The following is a 14416-nucleotide window of genomic DNA, read 5'->3' as shown; positions in this document are numbered from 1 at the left end:
CTAAGACTCCATCTCTCTCTCTCTCTCTCTCACACACACTCAAACTAAGACTCCATCTCTCTCTCTCTCTCACACACACACACACACACCACACACACTAAGACTCCATCTCACACACACATGCTCTAGGCAGAGCATTTGTTCCTACCACCCTTCATCCAACCTTACCCGTATGATAAACAACCACCTTTATTTACTTGCATAACATGGATAGATTCCACTTTACTTTAGTAGTCAGCAAACTTATCATCTGTACCCTTATAAAAAATGAGTTGGCGATGATGGTGTGCCTGCCATCTTGTAATACAGACTGTATGATCTATATCTGACGGATAGAAAGCAAACTATGATAATTTTACAAAAGATACCCGCACCTCTCTCCACATCATTATCTCCCGCAAGCTCATTGCTCAGCAAATAAAAAGGAATAAGTCTCTAGAACAATCTAGCATGCATGGTGGCCGCTGCCGCCTGCCGGTGCCGTCCATCCCCATGCCGCCGCCCATTCCGACCACCAGTCACCACCACGCTCCACTCCTCCTTGCCTTATCCCTCATCTTTCATTTTTTTCAATGACATTCTCGAGATACCAGTTTTCCGATAAAATTCTCGAGATATCATTAGTTTTTACACATTGGATTACTCCTGCATGGGTCAATCACAACAGGTGTTTTGTAAAAAAAATGCATATTGATGTTCCGTGCAATGCACGAGAATCTTGCTTGTAATTATATAACGCAAATCACGAGCAGGAAGTGACATTTTTTGACACAACCACGTTACCATGGCCACGTAAATCACGAGCAGGAAGGAGAAGGGAAGCGGGCTGTGGAGTAACATTTTTTACCATAATTTCTTAGGAAACTGAGTGCAATAATTGAGTAGTTTTGCAAACTACCATTACTACTACACCTGAAACGGTTCAAAATCTATACTCCCTTGCCAGCCCGCACTTCCAGCGTGAAATGGTCAGCGTCGCCCTGGAGCGTCAGTGCCGCATTAATGCCCGACCAGAGCGGAGGCGATCTCTCACTGGCGCCGGCTTTGAAGTGGCGCGACGGCCGAGAGAGCGCCGCTTCCCAGTGCACGCGACTGCTCCGCGTCGAGACTGGCCATAGGCCCTATTTGGTTCCATGTGTTAGAGTTAGTTTGAGCTAGTTGGGGCTCAAATAGCCCTAAAGTATCCAAGCATGAGGGTTTAAATTGGAGCAAGTTGCACCGAACCCACCAAAAAAACTATCCCACCCAAGAGGTGCTAACTGGAGATAGTTCTCATTGGGACCACTGAAAAATCACTTTTCTCTCTCCATGAAGTGCATTTATTGTCAATCTAACCCTGTCACCCAAACACCTCTTTGGCTACAGTTAGTTCAGGGTTAGTCATGAGTTAGTCTAACCTCTAGCTAAGTTAGAGTATCAAACAGGAGCAGTATAGGACATGCAAGTTGCTCAAAGCATACAGGCAAATTCGTACGTGAAAGGATTTTTTTATTTTTGAAAACGGAACGTGAAAGGAATTTTTTATAGAATGCTCTTGGCATGTCGCTAACATGTGATAGTTAACCGACCTCAATAGACGACAGAAACGCCAGCCCGCCGCACTTTGATAGAGATGAGGAGGGAGAAGCGATACAGGCTGCTGGATTACTAGAGATAGGTGTCGGACGGAAGCCAAGAAATATGGTGATAGCGTGGGTTATCCATGTACTAGTATGATGTAACTACACTTGGCTGTCGTGTTTCGTACTCTTCCAGTCCACTATGGAGATGATTAGTTAATTTTATATCGCTGAATAATATTAAATATTATGAGTGCAGACGCTCCACCACGAGGTTCCTTGCTCCTTCCCGGTCATCCGGAATCTATGTTCAGCTTTGTTCATCCTTTTGCCAACACGCGAGACATCTAGCATCAAGGCGCACATGTTATGCAACGATCGTTCCATCTATATGAAGAACACGTGGCACTGGAACTACGAGACGGACATGTACCCAGGAGTGGACGTACGAACCTGAGTAATGTAGCGCAGTAAGTGAAGTAGAAAGGCACAAATGGTATGAACATGCGTGGCATACATGGTGTGTTTGGTTGCGTTCTCGTCTGAGCATAGTTGTTCCCTCTTCATGCATGCTCAACTCAACACCCCTCTTCATGCATGCTTCTAGTGTATTTGTGCTAAACTAGTGTGGACTCATGCACCCTCCATACACTCTGCCAAACACCCAAAAGTAGGTCAAGAAGGGAACACTTGGGCGGCGTTTGTCTCTTAGTACGTACTACCACTAAATGTTGTACGTGCAATGCACAGTGATATTATGGAGTACGTGCCTAAGTACTCTACTACTACTATATTAGTTGGAGGCACATATTAACTTTTATATTTGTTTACGTGTATGCCCCGAGACCTTCCAACTAGACGTGTCTTTCTCTCCAGGTCGCACTTTGTATCATTCATACCACTAAGTACTACTACATGTGGTCTCCGACCCAGAAGTGGAAGAAGTGGAGACGCTCTACCATGCTGTTTTTTTACGCTGGGCTCTACCACGCTGTTCATGTCCCACTCCTTTCGCTGAGGTGTGGGACATCCAGTACGTGCCGTGTTTGGCACCCTTCGTCGTAAGAGTTAAAACGCTAGCATTCATCAGAAATAAAAAATAATTATAAATCGGTAGTGATACTATTTTTTTGCGAACCAATCAACAGTGATACTATACCATGCAGTTTCCTTGCTCCTCGATATCGGAAAGAATATTTTCGTTCGCCAACATGTGGGACGTCGACCATCCTGGTCCACTTGCCATGCACGCAAAACTCCAAGGGAGAGTCACCCATGTCGTCGCGCCGCAGTAACAATGACTAATGAGCCGTCAAATCAAAGGCCCACTTCCCACTTTGAAGTTGCTCGGACGAAGGAACCATCATGACTTCGTTGAATTCCGCTTCTTGAAGAAAACTACTGTACCAGCAGTACTGCTAGCTACAGTATTTACTCCAACAGAGGCCTCCTTTCATTCATAGGATAGGAATATGAAAATCATAGGAAGTGAGATGACATGCATCTCAATTCCTATAGAGAAAGAGATGCCATTTTATGCATAGGATAGGAATTTTTCCATTTAGTCTAGGCTAATGTACTGGTAATTTGCTCAAAAAACTACAGTAGTAACTAGTAGTACTGGTACATGCTCGTACTCATACACAGACACACACACTAACTACTAGTACTACTACTTCTCACATGCTGGCCAGACGCCGCCGTTCTCCTTCCCGGCTTTGTCGGCGACACCCCACCGTGCTTGGATCTCCACCGACCTCTCCGCAGCAGCGCGTGCATCCTTTTCTTTCTTGCGGCAGCGGGCCTCTCTTTTCTTGAGTGCTTTCTGACTTTTTTGCTCCCTCTGTGCGGCTTTGGCCGCCTCTTGCTCTACCGCCCATTCGGCCTTGGCATCTTCAAATTCCTCCCACATAGGTGTGAGGTCGCGAGCGGCGATGAACTCGGCACGGCGGGATGCCATCACTTCCCTACCATTTTGTGTGCGTTCATGAGCGGCGAGGAACTCGGTGCGACGCGATGCCATCGCTGCCTTACCGGTTAGTTGGTGGCGCGGTTGCATGAACGACACTTGGTGAGAGCTCTGGGGTGGAGTGGCGGGACAACCATATAGTGCATTGGTTTGTCAAGAGCTCAAGGACAGAAGACGAAGCAAATTAGGATTCCCCTTCAATCCTGGTCATTCATTACCGAGTAAAATGCATTGGCAGTCATCGAACTTGTCTTGATAGCTCACTTTGATCATTGTATACGAGATATGGTGATTATACGGTCTCTGGCTCAGGTATAGCTCCGTATTTGTATGGTTGACCAGTTAAACAGTCCGCATGCGCCTCATCAGCTCGTGTTCTTTATCTATCTACGCGGGCCTACCTGTGAATGGAGAAAGAAATACTGTAAAAACCAAAATTATGCGTATGTGGGGAATCAAACCACGGACTCGTCGCTGCAACGCACCCTCGTCAGCCAAATGAAAATGAAATACTTCGCGTCAGACACTCACGCTCACACTATCAAAGCATGCTAATGCATGCACATTGCCCTCTAAATCAAAGTCCTGCTCATGGAGCAACGCAAACGGCGAGCCCATCACCTGCGTGCCCCGGCGGTGCCTGACATTACTATTTAGACGTTTGATGGAGGCCTACGCGAAAGCCGGGCATGTATTCACCTGGCTGAACACCAACGGTCATACTCGGACCGCCTTGCTCATGTATATCGTCCATCACAATGACAATCTATAAAACAGCCTAAGCTAGAGAGGGTACTATGGTAGTATGGTACGGAGTATGTACTATCGTGAGCGATCGATCTTAGTGCCACTGCACACCGAAACCCCTTCCATCGCTAGCGCGCGCTTCCCGCCTGAAACAGTCATCGTCTCTCCAGAATGTCAATGCCGCATTCACCGGACTTAACTGCAGGTGCAATTGGTGTGTCACTGACATGCGGGCCAGACGCCCGTTGGGCCCACATGTCAGTAACCCAAACGCATCTGTAGTTAAGTCATTGAAGCAGCGTCTGCATTCACGCCCGACGAACCTACTCTGGCGCCAGTTGTCCATCCGTCTGCCGAGGCTCATTGCCATTCGCCCGCTATATTAACTTGAGCCCCAGCTCCCATCCATAGCCAAAGACCGACACTTATTCTCCTCCGGCCCCTTCCTTCTGTTGGCACCACTTCAACCATGGCCTCCTGGCGCTCCGAAGCTCTCTTGGACGTACTGTCGCAGGAGCAGACGAGGGACATCGGCGGCTCCGCTCCGGGCGCGCTCCAAAGCTCTCTTCGACGTACTGTCGCAGGAGCAAACGAAGGAGATCGTCGGCACCCCCCGGGCCGCCCTCCGCCGCCACGACCACGAAGCCGACGCGCGTGCACTGGCGCAGCCAGCAGCGAGGAAGAGTAGTACATGGTAGGTCACCGCCACTCTGGTCCCGGGAAGGCCACCGCTACTCCACTCAGTCGATGCCAAGCTTGGTGGGGTAAACATCGGCGGCCGATTAGTCGCTTGATGACGACGTGGAGGCGGAAATCTTCATAACCTTGTGCTCCGGCCGGAGGAGGAGGTTATCCAGGCGGATGAGGAGGAGGCAAAGGCAATGGCCGGCTTTCTCGGGTTCATGTCCGGACATGGTGGTCGGGCGTCGGCGATCGTTTAGATTAGGTTTATAGTAGGTTTAGTACGGTTTGTGCGAAATATGTAATGAATTTCGTCCAGTTTGTAGGAAAAGTTTTCGAAATGTAATGAATTTGATCCGGTTAATTTGATCCGGTTAATTTGATCTGGTTAATTTGAAATTTGCTTTTTTGCACGAATTTCGTCCGGTTAGTTCATATAGTTGTCGAAAGGTATGCGGGCAGCATCGGATGGCATCCATCAGTGTCCTCGGACAGATGTCGGTGTAAATTTGTGGGCCAGCGCTGGAGATGCCCTAACTATCATGCTATAATCGCTAACAATCCTCCATTATTTGGCAGGGAACAGTTATCCCTCGATCAAAATCAGATCCGCGGTGTTTCGCACTCCTCTCGTGTAAGAGTGTAAACTATTGCTTACATAAAAATGGAGCAGGTGGACGACACTGTAGCACGTCATATCACTCGAAGTAGCCCGCCTAACGAGCGGGAAAGCACCGCCCTCGTCATTTTTTTCTGGATTTTTATCGATCGATCGTGCGAAAATGTTACGCTTCACAAGTTCTAAAGGAAAAGGTGGTACACTTATGACTCGTACGCGTTGCAACCCCGACAGTCCAGCTCACACGCCGCTCACCAGAGGGTACACACGTTGTCTTGAAATTTCACTGACATGTGGGACCGTAATTGAATAAACCGTCGATTCCTCAAAAAAGAATAAACCATCGATAGCCGAAATCTAATCGCTCGGTGGGCGTCAGCTGAGAAGAGAGAAACGGGGGAGGGAGAAGAGATCGCCCGCCCGCCGCGCACGGACTCCAAGAAATATATGGTGATAATGTGAGGTGGGCCATGCTGGAGTCCGGACCGCTTCCGGAGCCCGCTCTCACCGCCCTGGCTCCTCAAGACGTCAGCTGCCCGCTGCATGCACAACAAGTAGTCCCCGCTTATGTGGAGGAGAGAGAGGCATTGACAAAGTCAAGGAGTAACAGTGGAGACAATAGCTTTCATCAAAAATAAACAATGAATACTCGTTGCTCGTCCTCTATATCGGAAAGAATACTTTCATTCGCCGACATGTGGGACGTTGACCATCTTGGTCCACCTGCCATGCACAAAATTATCCTGGTCTACCCCAGTCGTATCGCATGCCCAACCTTTCCCACTGTAAGTTGTTCGAACGAAGGAACCATCATGACTTCGTTGAATTCCGCTTCTTCAAGAAAACTTATTGTACCCGCAATACTGCTACCATACGCGAAGACTGGACGACACTGTACCACGTCATATCACTGAAACTCACTAGGCCAAACTAGCCCGCCTAGGTCATCTATTTTGGAACGGAGGGAGTACGTCTCTGCACTGCTATGATTTTGTGTTATACGTTCTCTGTACTTTTGCTACGATTTTCCTACCCTATGAACCAAATGAGGCCTGAATGTATGTCGACTATTGTCTGATCGATCGCTAAGCCTACAATTTTAGGATCTAGGGCTATTGGTCGATCAACGAGGGATAAGTATAAGCGTACCACGAGCTCATCAGCCCCAACGTTTCTCTTCAGTGAGTGTTTTGCAAGTACTATAGCTCGCAAAGTAGCTAGCCTACTAACACCAAGAATCTTCAAACAAGCCCTGCTTATATGATAAACAGTTCAAACTTACATCTAAGCATGCCATATATTACATCAAAAGCTGGTGAGGATACATCTGTTTCCATAACTCGGAGAGGGTTCACATGATTCATCGCATGATTCACTATCAAACAAAAGTAGCAAGATCCTCCCACACAAGACAGTGCACTAGCCCTAAGATGGTTTGATAACACGCATCATTCTGGTAATTAAACATAGGGCAATGCAAACTACCCTGAAGGATTAGCACGACCAACTATTTCTTGTCATTGATCTCTCGGGCAATGACCATAGCACGGACAACGGCATGGGAATCGATTTCTGGGGCGATGTCCACATGACTGACCGCGACATCAGAATCGATCTTTGGGGCGATGTCCACAGGATGGACAGCGGCATTGGAATCGATCTCCGGGGTGATGCCAACAGGACAGGCCACGACATCGGAATCATCAAGGACAACCACCGGCACCTGCACAACCCTAACATATTAGCAAGCACATTGCAAATAATCAAAAAGCAAGCACATTGCAAATAATCAAAAACCACAACTATGGTAATAAGCCATTATTTTTTTACCTTGTGCAGCTCACCGGGGGATCTCATCCCTCCGGGGGCCATCTCGTCGTCCTCGATGGGGGCCATCACCTTGGCAGGGAAATACTGCTTCTCAACGGCGACTATCTCCTCAAACTCGGTCTTGAGCCTCACATAGGTGCAATCAGAGTTCCTGGGGTAGGCACGATGGGGTCCTTGCTGTTCTTCCAACTTTCTTTGAGGAGTTCGTCCGCCAACGTCCTCAACTCTTTGGCCAGTGCTTGTTTCTTGGAGTTCTTCGTCTCCATGGGTTGGCCCACCAACATGGTCAACTCGTTGGTCGGTGCTCGCTTCCTGGAGATCGCTGTCTCCAGTGGGTTGTCTACCGGCAACTCTTTGCCTAGTGCTCCAGGATCCATCAATGAACTGACAAACAAAAAGCAATCGAAAGGAAACCACAAACGCAATGAAAACGGAAAAATAATAGGATGTGAGAATCGGTCGGTGCTTCACAAAAAGAAGATTATTGGAATGAAAATATAGCAGCATAACTGATTCGCCCACCTTTCCTTCGTTGGTAGAGAAGAAAAATGGCAGAAGTGATTAGCCTGGAGTGAGGTTTTCTTCAAGAAAGGGAAGAAAGGGCTTGAACGAGCGTTCCAATGAAATGATGGTTGCTTCGTCCAGTCCAACTTGGAGGCCACCTTACCACTGCTGGTAAAGGTGTGGGTTTTGTGATATGACGGGTCATGACGGCCACACCGGGGTGACAGGTGAGTCTCGACTGTAGCACCTCGCTGTGATTTGGTGGATGGCACGCGGGCCCGGATGCTTTGAAATGTCCCGCATGTAGATAGAGCGGCTAGTCATATAGGAGTGCTCAATATTGTGCACCGCGACCAAGGCGGAGAGGAAAACGAGAGAACTACGTAATTAATGCATGAGTTTAATTAGGGTAGTTTTGTAAAGTACAAGATACATTCCTCCAATAGCAAAATGCCTTGGTTCATGAGATTTGGGATTTGAGCCCTATAAACCAGAAGGGAGGGGGTACTGCACACGGTGTAGTCTAGTCACTTGTTTTTTTTGAGCCGAAGTCTAGTCACTTGTTGAAATCTCTAGAAAGGAAAATACTCCTTTCCGGTTTACAGGTCTATACTACTCCCTCCGTTTAGGTGTGTAAGTCATCTTACGAAAACCAAATAGTCCCAAAACACTTAGGCGCGGTGCATTAACTTCTACCTTGTTTCTTGTTTGTTGACATACGTATCAACCAATAAGAGATGAGAGGTGTGCATGCTTTTAATGACTTGCAATGGCTAGTTCATTGCATGGAATGCTATTACTTAGCAAATAAATATTGGTGACCCCAGGAGGAAATGGTGCTAAGCGCGTGGACCTATGCAAAATGAGTATCAACCAATGGATAATGGAGTTTAATTGTTAAACAATAGCAATTTTGTCTCATGCAAGAGCCTGGCTAGTACTCCAAGGAACCGCACCACGCGAGCGTTCGCAACTGCCACGTTCAGTCTGGGCTTGGCTCTTCACCTCTTTGAGAAGATGAACAATGATGTTACTCCTACTTCTACAGTATCGAATCCACTGCTGCATGTCCATCCACCTCGTGCGGGAGGGATAGCGTGTAGCGAAAGCTTCTACTTACTGCTCCTGCCTTTGCGTCCATGACAGGTGGGCCCAACAGGTGGTTGGCCCACCTATCATGCAGCCAAAGGCAGGTGCAGTTAAGGCACCGGAAGCTCAGTCCGCGAGGGAGAGGGCGTCGTAGTAATCAAATTTCTCGGTCTTGTACGAGTTGACGCGACACATCAAAGCACTTCACTCGATAAAAGTCTTTTTACACATTTCAAATGGGCTACTTCGTATGTAGGAGTAGACATATTCTTCTTCGTATGTACTCCTCTGTTCCAAAATGTAAGTCTTTTTAGAGATTTCACTATGAACTACATACGAAACAAAATGAGTGAATCTACACTCTAAAATATGTCTATATACATCCGTATGTAGTTTGTAGTGGAATCCCTAAAAATACTTACATTTAGGAATGGAGGGAGTAGTCAGTTGTTGCAATCTCTAAAAAGACTTATATTTGGAAACGGAGGGAGTACAACTCATGCATGCATGCCGTGACTTTCCTTTTGATACTTGCATGTGTTGATTTGATGCACCTTGCCAAATTTTGACTATAAATTTAACTCACCAAATTTTCATGCATGTCACAAAAAATCACGGGGCTGTTTGGATTGTGACTATGTTTGTCTTATGTTGCCACATTATTTTTCCCACACTTGCCACACTTGCCTAACCTGAGTTGCTCAAATTGTTAGACAAACTTTGGCTTGCCTAAGGGAATCTTGCCACAATTTTTGTGTCTATGACATGTGGGGTTCACTGTTATTAAAAAAAATCTTTTCTTAGGTGTGGCCAATAAAAAAGACTTATATTTAGGAATGGAGGGAGTAGAAAATATAAATAATAATGCATGTTGGGGCAACCCACGTTTCCGCTAATTTTAGCCGTGGTCTTGTTCACAATTTTTACGAGGGGGTGGTTGTTCATTTAATGGAGGGACTTGTAGTACCAGACTTGAACGATACAAAGTGCGACCTGGCACACCATAACACCAGTTGGAACAAGCGGGTAGCTATTTCAAAAAACAATCAACAACTAAAAAAAACCGTGACCTGGCATGTAGTAGTACACAATTTTAAACGATTGTTTTGATGGAGTGAAAAAGGAAAACTACCCCACTACTTATATATAGGCCAGAGCTTCAGCGCTTGCTTGCTAGGGCTGCTCTATTCACACACTCTCATCCTCTCCATGTCTAAACAAGATAGGGGTAGTAACACTGCCTTTCTCCCTTCAAAAAACACTGGCTTTCTATCCTCACCGCTGGTTACAGATCCGGACGTATCCCCCTCCACCGGTGAAGGGGAGGAGGGGCAGCGTTTAGGCCGTCGTCGACAGCGAGGGAGGAGACCCACTGCCGACCGCATGGTTATCTCTGGCCGAGCGCCGGCGCGGGAGGTCCTTCGATCCCTTCGTCGTTGCGTGTGGGCGGATCCGGCCTCCCGCCGCCCACCTATCCACATGCCGACGACCTTCAGGTACATCTTCGTTCGAAACCGCCTTAGCTCTACTTCCCCAGGCTCGCTACGTCGCTGCATGTGCATCATTTTCTACCTCTCAGCCCCACTCGATCGGATGGTCCAACGTCACCTATTTTTTCTATTGTTAGAGGTAAAGCTACTTCATGGAGTCGAATCTTGTACTCCCTCCGTCTGAAAATACTTGTCATTGAAATAAAGTGGGGGTGGGTGTCACGCCCAATATGCGACCCTATCCAAAAGGAACTCGAAGGTCCCACCAAGGATAGACCCGCATATTGAAACACTTTTGCAAGGTGGATATCATTACATCAACATTACATAATAGATGGGGATACATACAAAAGGCATACAATGCCACACGAATACAACATCATCTTACATAAGAGCAACATCCGACTACAGATGAAACACAAACAGAAACTCAAACGACATCCACCCTGCTAGCCCAGGCTACCGACCTGGAACCTATCCCCTGATCGAAGAAGAAGCAGAAGAACTCCAAAACAAGCAAACATCGCTCTCGCGTCATGATCATCACATAACCTGTACATGCAACTGTTGTTGTAGTAATCTGTGATCCACGAGGACTCAGCAATCCCATTACCATGGGTATCAAGACTAGCAAAGCTTAATGGGAAAGGAAGGGGTAAATTGGTGAGGTTGCAGCAGCGACTAAGCATATATGGTGGCTAACATAAGCAAATAAGAGCGAGAAGAGAGGCAAAGGAACGGTCGTGAAGCTAGCAATGATCAAGAAGTGATCCTGAACTCCTACTTACGTCAAACATAACCCAGAAACCGTGTTCACTTCCGGGACTCCGCCGAAAAGAGACCATCACGGCTACACACACGGTTGATGCATTTTAATTCTGATCTGGTGTCAAGTTATCTACAACCGGACATTAACAAATTCCCATCTGCCTATAACCGCAGGCACCGCTTTCGAAAGATTATACCCTGCAGGGGTGTCCCAACTTAGCCCATGATAAGCTCTCACGATCAACGAAGGATATACCTTCTCCCAGGAAGACTCGATCAGACTCGGAATCCCGGTTTACAAGACATTTCGACAATGGTAAAACAAGACCAGCAAGACCGCCTGATGCGCCGACAATCCCAATAGGAGCTGCACATATCTCGTTCTCAGGGCAACACCGGATAAGCTAAGCATATAGGTACCGACGTAACCCAAGTTGCCAAGGGATGGTCCCGCCCGGTGCTATAGTTTGGACCAACACTTAGACAAGCACTGGCCCGGGGGGGGGGGCTATAATAAGATGACCCTTGGGTTAATTACTCCCATGGGAAATATAGGTGGTGGAGGCAAATGGTAAAACCAAGGTTGGGCCTTGCTGGAGGAGTTTTATTCAAAGCGAACTGTCAAGGGGGTCCCATAAATCACCCAACCGCGTAAGGAACGCAAAATCCGGGATCATAACACCGGTATGACGGAAACTAGGGCGGCAAGAGTGGAACAAAACACCAGGCATAAGGCCGAGCCTTCCACCCTTTACCAAGTATATAGATGCATTAATAAAATAAGGGATATTGTGATATCCCAACCAAAATCCTGTTCACCATGGAGCAATCTTCAACTTCACCTGCAACTAACAACGCTATAAGAGGGGCTGAGCAAAGAGGTAACATAGCCAAGCAATGGTTTGCTAGGAAGGGTGTCAAAGGTTAGAGGTTCATCGCAATTTGGGAGGCTTGATGAGCAAAAGATAGGTAACGCAACATAGCGATAGAACGAAGCAACTAGCATAGCAATGATAGTAGTGAGATCCAGGGTAGCGGTCATCTTGCCTGAAATCCCGCAAGGAAGAAGAACAAGTCCATGAAGAAGACGAACGGATGAAGCCGAACCAAGCGTAGACGAACGAATCTTCACGATCGCAACGAAACAGGAACTATCGAAAAGAAGCACACAACATGGTAAAAACACCACACATGAACAAGGCATGATGCACAACAAGCATGATGCATGACAAGGCTACATGAAGCTACTCATGGCAAGAAATGATGCAAACAAGAGCGGCACTACAAGGCAAGTTTAAATGAGGCCGGGAAAAACATATAACAATTCCGGTAAGTCCTCATATGCATACTTCGAAATTGGTCCAGATCTGAATAAACCTTATGTTCAAGTTGTTAAACAGCAAGTTAAGATGAACCAAGATGATCTACATGAGATTCTAGTCAAGTTACATATAAAGTTCATTTAGTTCGGAGCTACGGCCTAGAAGATATGAGCAAAACAAGTTAAACATGGCATTGATGCAAAATGCACCCAAACATCAAGCAAACACCTCAAAACAAGGATGCAACATGATAATAAGAAACTAAATACAAAATCAAGCAAGTTTCATATAGAGCATACTCAAAACGGAGCAACGGTTCCACACATACACTCTATACAAGCTGTCCAAAACAGCAACTAGGCATATTGCAAGCACCAAAACAACATGCTACAGCATCCCAACATGAGAACAAAAGGCATGTACATGATGTACAAGTAAAGCATAACAAAACATGAACACTGAGCTATCTCCAGAAATCACTAGAACATGCTCAAACACACATGGCAAGATTGCAAATAATAACAGTTCAGACTTTGTAGAAAATAACATCAGGTTGCAATGTTTAGAGCTATCAAACAACATGTTACAGGAACTTATTATGTCAAACAAAGGCATGGCATGAACCTACTAATTGCATAGAACAAAAGTCCCTTACTGACCATGAGCCAAAAAGGACCAGAAGATATGATGGCACCCATGTAAACGTAGCAAGTTATAATACAAATTCATACATAGCAGGAACAGAATTATGAAGGCATGTTGGTGAGCTTGTACCACTCACCACAGAGCATTACATGGCATAGCAAGGCAACCAACAGTAAGAAGGCATGTTTATGAAGCTAACCAAGGCAAGAACAAGTTCATAGCATGCAAGGATCAACTACAACAACCTTGGCAAAACTGAATAACATGTAAACAATCTGTCAGGAAACATTTTGGAGCAAACGTAGAGCACAAAAATGACATGCTAGACTACTCCATAATTGCAACCAGGGGCATGAATGGACAGAGCAAAACCATATGTTCAAAACATCCTTACTGAAGTATCTCAAAATATGCATGGATCTCTCTGTAGCATCAAGTTTACATGGCATAACAATAACAGCAGAACAAGGACTAAAATCAGCAACAACACGAAGCCTAGTTTGCATGCTTGTGCTAGTCACCACATTGATCACAAAAATACATGGTAAGCACCTCTGTAAAGAAGACTTGGCATAGTTCAAAACACATGTAGACATCAACCTCATAGGATGCACACATCAATCATGGCAAAAAAGACAAATGAGCAAGTTCTGTTAACAGACAGCAGACAACATCACCTAGCACTCTTGCAACGAATATTCAGGCATCAAGATGAGCTCAAATGAACATGACACAATGGAATGGAATGAAGTACTCGTTGAGACAAACAATTTGACATATTACACGCACAAAACGGAGCTACGGATGCAGAGATATGATGTGATGAACGGGGCATGATAATGTAAAAATATGTCGGGACTTAGGATATTTTCGGGGTCAACCTTAGGTCTTCTCTGGATCTGGATCCGGGCGACACGGATCCCAAGGATCGCCGGAGGACACTCGCCGGAGCTGCGAGAGGAGGAGGAGGCCGGCCGGAGTTGGAGGGGCGCGGGGGAGGTGAGGCGATGACGGCGCAGCGGAGGGAGTTGGCGGCGTTGGGGTCGGGCGCGGCCTCCGGCGAGGGACCGGCCGGCGGGGCCGGAGGCGGACGGCGTGCACCGGCGGAGACGGAGGGGCGCAGACGAGGAGGTGCGGGGGCGGCGCTCGGCGGGCGCGCGAGACGACGCGACGGAGGTCGGCGGCGGAAGCCA

The sequence above is a fragment of the Triticum aestivum genome, chromosome 4B (assembly GCF_018294505.1).
Source record: "Triticum aestivum cultivar Chinese Spring chromosome 4B, IWGSC CS RefSeq v2.1, whole genome shotgun sequence".
Lineage (NCBI taxonomy): Eukaryota > Viridiplantae > Streptophyta > Magnoliopsida > Poales > Poaceae > Triticum > Triticum aestivum.
This window is presented reverse-complemented; position numbering follows the sequence as displayed.